This window comes from Euprymna scolopes, chromosome 9 (assembly GCF_053919585.1).
Source record: "Euprymna scolopes isolate OS-2025 chromosome 9, ASM5391958v1, whole genome shotgun sequence".
Classification (NCBI taxonomy): domain Eukaryota; kingdom Metazoa; phylum Mollusca; class Cephalopoda; order Sepiida; family Sepiolidae; genus Euprymna; species Euprymna scolopes.
The window spans coordinates 169054054-169061533 of record NC_136490.1 but is presented as its reverse complement, the minus strand read 5'-3'; the positions used below and the strand labels follow the sequence as shown (position 1 = coordinate 169061533).

Genomic DNA, 7480 nt, shown 5'->3' with positions numbered 1-7480 from the left:
TCGCCACCGGCCAACTTCTCCGCTTCCTCCTTTGACGGTAGCAGGAGGTCCCAAGTGGCGTGATATTTTCTTACCAAGTACTGTGCCGGAATGTTCAGTTCGCTTAACACGTCGCACATCCTTTCCAGGGGTACGCCGGTTAGCCCTTTTCCACTGGCATCCAGGGTCACCAAGGAGACAGTTCTCACCCTGATTTCTTCCAAAGCTCCTGGAACTATCACTAACTTGTTTCCGCTCACGTACTCTTTAAACTTTCCGTCTAACAGTCCCTGGTAATATTCTGGGGACTTTTTCTCCTTCTTCCGGCCCCACACATTTCTCTCCGACGCTGCAGATGTTGCTGTGCTGGTCAGGGTCGTCACTTCAGTTGCTGCTTCCTGTCCGGGTGGAATTGGAGAGCAGTCACTACTCTGTGTGAGGGCTGGCCATTCAAACAAGCTGACTGGCGTCTCTTTTCCAGACCCTACCTCACCCGGGGAGCACCCATCCACAATAATCACTTCCTCTGACCTACTCCTTCTCATTACCCCTACGACATCCTTAATCGGGCTACCCCTAGCCGACTGGGATCTTGTTAGAGGAACACTGGGTTCCTCCTCCAAGACCCACCACTTCTTCACCGATCGCGTCTTCTTTTCCACTCTCTCTCGGATCAATCGGGCATTTCCCTTCTCTACCTTTGTGTCGCCTTTCGGGGTGGCGACACCCGACACGACCTCACTGGGGGTGGCGGCCCCCGCTCGCGATCCGGACATCCGATTGGTGCTGCCTTTCGGGGTGGCAACACCCGACACGACCTCACTGGGGGTGGCGGCCCCCGCTCGCGATCCGAACGACTCTGGGGTGGCGACCCCGGTAACCCTTCTCGAACTGGGGGTGCCTTGCGGGACGGCACCCCCGGGACCCTTCACGACAGCTACACCCGGGGCGTCCCCCAAGGTGGCAGGAGCAGAGGCCTGCTCCATCTACTTTGACGGCCCAAGGCTCGGCTAAGCACCCGCCGATTCGGAAACCAAGGGGACCTTCGCCTAAAAAGGCACGTCGGTTTCCCTTGGCCCTGCCGGCTGCTTAAGTGCTAGCTGGACCCTGGACTATCTGAAAAAAGAAGGAAAAACAATAACAATTAGTAGTTGCCCAGAATGGGCAATAACATGTAAAAACAACAAAAACAAGTCTTTGCGGGTCCAAATCCCCAAGAAGGGGCTGGTCCTTGCAGAGAACAAAAGGAAAAAGACTCTAAGCCAAAGGCTTAAGAGCTCCCAACTCGGCGTTAAGGCAGACCACAGTAAGCACTGAGAACAGATACTACACTTTGATCCTGACCAAAAGGCCGAGAAGCGATGATATTTAGTCGTACCGGCCCCGGACCTGGCATTATCTACTGCCAGGCCCTCATTTGGGGTCCGATACAACTTAGACACCAAGGCCAGTAAGGGGGAGGTGGGGAAGAAAACGGGACTTTGCTAAATTTTCTAGCTAAACTTGCGTTAGAAAGCAAGTATTTTATTTAGAAAACACCTATACTAGGTTCTATCATAACTCATCCGCCTACATTCTTACCAGGACCTACTTAAAAGAGACAGCTCCCCAGCTTATCGGGATGGCGGGCGACACTCATACTGCAAAAAGAAGAATATATACAAAAACAAAACAAAAATTATATGTACAAACTTAAAGTATTTTTTTTTTTTTTTTTTTTAAATATAAATGGGGGTGAGATGATGGGGAGGGGGGCAAACTAAAATACACCCAAAAAGAAAGAAAAAGAAAACAACTTAATAAAATGCCTATGGGGATGGGTTAGTAAGGGGACCCTCCCTACCTAACGGCTGGTCTGTTGTATGAAACGCCCACTGTTTTCCGGTCCACTTCCCCGGGGGGGGGGGGAAGGGTTAAAGCAAGCAGGTCGTTTCCTAGGGGGGAGTGGAGGAAATAGGGACTTGTAAGAAAAATAACTTAGGGTCGGGGAAAAACAGGGATGGATGGCGTCTTCCAAGATAATGTACGTAAGGGGTAAAAACAGGCCGAGGACAAAATAAAACTGGTAGACTTTGGGCATCTTTGGAAGCTCTCCTAGTGCCAATCTATCAAAAAACAAAGATCTATAGGGGACAGGATCAAACTCACATTCACCCTAGTCTAGGCCCTAAATAAAGTATATGCTTTCCACTCTAGGTGGTTACTCCGCCTAACTAGCAAACCTACTCCTACCCATGATTACGGGGTAAACCTCGTATTAACATATGAAGGGGCTGGGTTCCGAGTGCACGACAATCGAAACTTCAGCACCTCCAGAAGAATACCACTAGGGTTGAAACACAAGCTCATACCTAGCTCCTCGTCGGATGCACAAACTGGTGTTGTGCACCCATCTCCTATCAAAGTCGATGCGGGGCAATCTTTTCCAATCACATCTGATTTTTATTTTTAGTTGATGCTTAAAATAAAGGACCAGATCCTGATCGGAAACAGATCGCCCCTCATAGACAATGTTCAGACGTGTAACCCACGTCACTAACCTAGCTACAGCCAGTATCGCCAGAAACACCGCCCGTTTCTCCCTGATAAACGGCGGGTCCACATTGTCAACCACGTACACCAAATCAAGTGGCACCGACCGCTCGGGGTCGATGCAAGCCGTTACCCCTTCGACATACCTCCAGAGACTCTGCACCCCACTGCAAAGAAAGAACGCGTGTTCACGCGTTTCGTCCTCGTTCTCATCGTTGCAGCGTGGGCACGGGGGAAAATAATAATCAGGATCCCTGAAATCCCTGGCAAGTCGGTCGAAGAGAGGCAACGCATCCCGGACTAGCCTCCACGTTATTGAAAATTCTGCATTATTTATGTAGCTACTGGCAGGCACCCAACTCCAAAGCGAGAGAACTTCCCCCTCGACAGATGTAGCCGCTCGACCAGCGGATCGTTCGCGGTACCCCCCACTAACTCCTCATATAGCCTCCACCTAGGCCGTGCAAGGTCACTGGACCCCGGCAATGCCCTGAGGGCGGCTTGGCATTCGGTCAGGAAGCGCCTTTCCCCCGTTGGTCTTCGGCGACCTTCGGTGGCGGGGTCGGTTAACAGCCGTGGGAAAGCGTGCTCCACGGCTGGTACCCAGGGTGCCTCCTCTAACAGTGTCCGACTCAGGAACGCCAGTCTTTCTGCGTGTTGATGGCTGCGCAGATCAGGCATCCCCAACCCTCCCTCGCTAAGCTTCTGCATATAGACCTGTCTACGGACATACAGCTTTTCTCCCTTCCAAAGCAGTTTGAAAAGGAGGCGCTCTAAAGCCTTACAGCGGTCCGCAGGCAGGGGAAGAACAGATAGACGATAAAGGATCAACGGAAACACGTAAGTGGCGCATGCCTCCGCACGACCCTTCAAGGACAATCTCATCCGAATCCAAGTCCCGACAGACGATTCAACCTTAGTCTGTACCACCGACCAATTCTTGTCCAGCTGGAGATCCGGCCCGAACCACACACCGAGGATCTTAACCGGTCCATCAGTCCAGCCAAACGCACCTGGAAGCGAGTTTACCCCGGTCCAGGCGCTTAACCGCAGGCCGACGTACTTGCTGCGATTGATCACGGCCCCTGTGACAACTTCGTACTCAGCGATCGCCTCTATCACCGCAACGATGTCGTTACGACTCGCTGCGAAAACGGTGACGTCATCAGCGTACACGGACACCCTGGCAACTCGGCTGCCAGGTAGAGCAATGACGCGTAGGACTGGTCTCGCCGCCTCGTCCCTTAATTTGCGAAGGAAGGCCTCAAACGCCAGGACATAGAGCAGAGGCGACAGCTTACAGCCCTGCCGTACCTACCGGGAGACCCCAAAGGACTCCGACAACCTACCATTGACTTGCACCACCACCGCGGGGTCACGATACAGGGCGGAGATCCACTTGCGGAAGTCCGGACCAAAGCCGGCGGCCTCCACAAAAGCCCTCAGGAACCCATGGTCCACCCTATCGAATGCCTTGGACTGATCTAAATTGATCAGCGCGGCTTCTGTGTCGTCTTCTAACCCCTCTATTATCGTGCAAACCAAGTGCAGATTGCTTTGAATTGTTCGACCCTTCACAGCGTAGTTCTGATCCGGTTCGACCAACTCGTCGATTACGACCTGCAGTCTGTTCGCAAGAATACGGGCCAAAATCTTAAAATCTGCGTTAAGCAGAGTTATGGGCCTATAATCATCTAAGTTCCCCCTCCATGTTGGTTTCCCTTCTTCAGAAGCGTGACCACTCCTTTGGTTACCTGCCTCGGGAGCGAGTCCTGGGCAAACCAGTGGTTAAACACGCCCGTCAAAAGGGGCACAAACATGGGCGACAGTCTCAAGTACAGTTCGTAGGGCAAACCACCGAGCCCCGGAGATTTGTTGTGGTCAACCTGCTTCAACGCAGTAATGACCTCACGCTCCGTAACCACCCCCTCGCAACTAGTCGCTCGGGCCGCAGTGAGGCGGGGCGAGCCAGCTTAATAGCTGCCAAACTCCTGTCCGCGGAGTCTGGGTAGTTTGGTGAAGCGCTCCTCCAAATGTTGCCGAAACCCATTGCAGATCTCCCGTGCCGACACGAGAGAACGTCCTTCCAGGTTTTTCACCTCCCGAATGTACCCGTCCGAGCCGTGTCTTAAAGCGGCCTTACACTCAACAGCGTCAACGTTCACGACTTCGTTGGAGACTCTATTTAACCTAGCCCTAACTACTTGACCTTCATATCGCTCGCTAGCCAAGCGATTGAGGTCCCCCTTAACTAGTGCTAGATCTTGGGAATCCCCCCCTGCCACCGCCCGGGTCAATCTATCCTCTAGGTGCTTTTTGGTCCGAGCCCGAGTTAAAGCGAGGCTTTGGCTATATTGGACACAAAATTGCCTAATGGTGAACTTAAGATTAACCCACCATCTACTCCCGGTAACCGCCCCCACTAACTCCCTCTGAAGTAGTGTTGTCAGCTGCTCCCGGAAGTCGACCGACTCCAACAAGGAGGCGTTCATCTTCCAGTAGCCAGCCAACCTAGGCCTATTACCCAACTTCAAACGGGCCAACACGAGTTTGTGCTCCGAGTGTCCTAGCAAGTGGAACGTGTGGCACGATAGAAAATCTACGTCGCCTCTTCTAACTAACATCCGATCCAAGTAAGTACTCGGATGGGAAGGCACTACAGAATGCCACGTCCACATCTCCCGCCCCGGGTAATCCAGACGAAATCTGTCGACGAGGTCGCACGAAGCCATCAGGTCAGACAGACTGTTGTCATACCACACCTACCCACTAGCCCCCCCCCCCCGACCTTATCTATATTGGGATCAAGGATTGCATTCCAATCACCCATTAACACTAACCGTTCCGGATCCACTAAGTAGCCCTCTAACCGTAGAAAAAAGGATACCCTCTCTCCATGAGAATTGGGAGGATAAACAGCAACAATCCGAAAAACACTGCAATTAATGGCAACATCCACAACGACCGCCCGCCCGTCCTCGCCTGCGTGAACAACATTCACCGACGCTGACAGGGTGCGATTCACTAGCAAGGAGATTCCACGACTATAAGTATTGCCATATGCTGAGTAGACATCGTAATCGTTTACCAGCACCTGACAATCCTCGTCACAAACAAAGTGGGTCTCCTGGATAGCGGCAATATCTACCTTAAGGGACACCGCGTCTCTCAACGCGCGAGGCCTTGCTTCGACACCTGATGCCCCTCACATTAAAAGTGGCCAAGTTCAAAGACATGTTCACTTACCATAAGCAGTGTCACAAACGGGTCTGAAATCCTTGGGGGTGACGACGCAGCAGGCATGGCCGAGACTGCCCGTGAGCAGTTCGGACGAAAATTGTCCGTCTCGAGAGGCGCCTCCTACATCCAGTGGGAATGTTAATTTAAGTGCCCTGTAGAAAGAGGGGTGCACAAAAATAGGGATCCTTCCCTCACTTCTTAACGAAAGTTTATGCAGAGACGGGTGCTCGAGGTCTACCAGTTTGACTTCCTCAAAAGCCGTCTTTGCAGCCTCCAGCATGTTCCAGAGTCCTGTAGTTCTGCCGTTCCTGTCTGCTCTCACAAAGGTGGCCAGCATTGGGGCATCCGCGAAGTGCAGAGGGTTTGTGATCTCTTTCCCCTCGACTGCCTCCATTTGTTTCAGTTTCTTAAGTTGGGCCCTAGGTTTGCCTTTCAAATCGTTGTTGGTTTGCGTAGGGCTAACTTCACATATTTTGCTTCCTGGCAGGAACGGAAGCTTTTTCGTGCGTTTCGTCCTGACAGGTATGCTTTCTTTCTGGTCCGCTTTGTCTTTAGGAGCTGCGGAAGAAAGGGGGGTTTGTAGAGAAGTGTTTAGAGAGGCGACGGCTTGTTCCGCCTGCGTATCGCTGGTGATGTTACCCTCCTCCGGTGGAGCCATTTCGTTGTTGGTAACTTCCCCCGTTGGAGTGGTTTCCCTCTTTCTTTTGTTCCTCCTTCTCCCCTTTCTCCTTACTCCTGTTTCCTCGGATTCCACGATAACCTCCTCCGAGCCCGCTTCCTCCTCCGATTCTGTTGGGGAGAAAGAAAGCTTCCTTTTGCTGGAAGTCAGCGTCTCCATTTTTTCCGGGGACGGTTCCTGACCTCCGTTATTAGTGGACCTGGAGTCTGCCTGTTCTGTGGATATAGTGTTTTTGTTTTCTTTGTCTGTGTGCGTGATGGTTTTATTGTGGGTGTTTGTATCTGCGATTTTGGTATTTGTAGCGTTTTTGCTTGAGTTGGTGTTTTTATCTGTGGTGATTGTCGTGTTCTTGTTAGAGTTGTCTGTGTTTGTGGTGTTTTTACTTTTGGTGACCGGTGTGTTTTTGTTTGTGTTGACTGCAATGTTTTTTGGATTGTTTGCATTGTCCTTGTTGGGTTTGGCATTGTCTTTGCTAACGTTGTGGGTGTTAGTGTTCTGAGGTCTGCTGCTGGTCTGTTGCTGTCCTGGTCGGTTTTTACGGACGACCTTGCTCCAGCCGTCGTCGTTTCCTTGGTTCGCCGGAGCGGATGTGGTTGTCTTGGTCTCTGCCGGCTTGGCAGGTGCCTTAGCCGCTGGTCTTGTGGGACAGTCCTTGGACATGTGTCCCTGCTTTTGACAATGCCAGCAATGTGGCTTTCTCCCCTCTACTATCACCGACATTGTGCATTCTCGGTACTTAAGCACCGCCGGAATTTTATTAAATCCGCTTCTGTCCACTCTCATGACCAGCTTGTAATCACCCGTCATGAGGTTCCGCGGGCCTCTAACCGGACACACCGACTCTACCTCTCCATACTGGCTGAGCACCGCGCCCAGTTGACGCAAGCCCAAGTAACAGGGCACACCAAGTATCGACACCGTCGTCCTCCTCCTTCCCTGATATTCCGGCTTCATAGAGAGGTGCTTACACGTGAGGTTGTTCTTGGAAAGTCTCTCTGCATCCTCCTTATCGGGCAGCAGGACTTCCCACTTTGCGTAGCTACATCGACA

At 51.9% G+C, this 7480-nt stretch overlaps 1 pseudogene; it reads right to left on the bottom strand.

Annotated features, from left to right (window-relative positions):
- Positions 1 to 1136: 1136 nt before the first annotated feature.
- LOC145285249 (U2 spliceosomal RNA) lies at positions 1137 to 1342 on the bottom strand (annotated as a pseudogene).
- Between the last annotated feature and the right edge of the window lie 6138 nt (positions 1343 to 7480).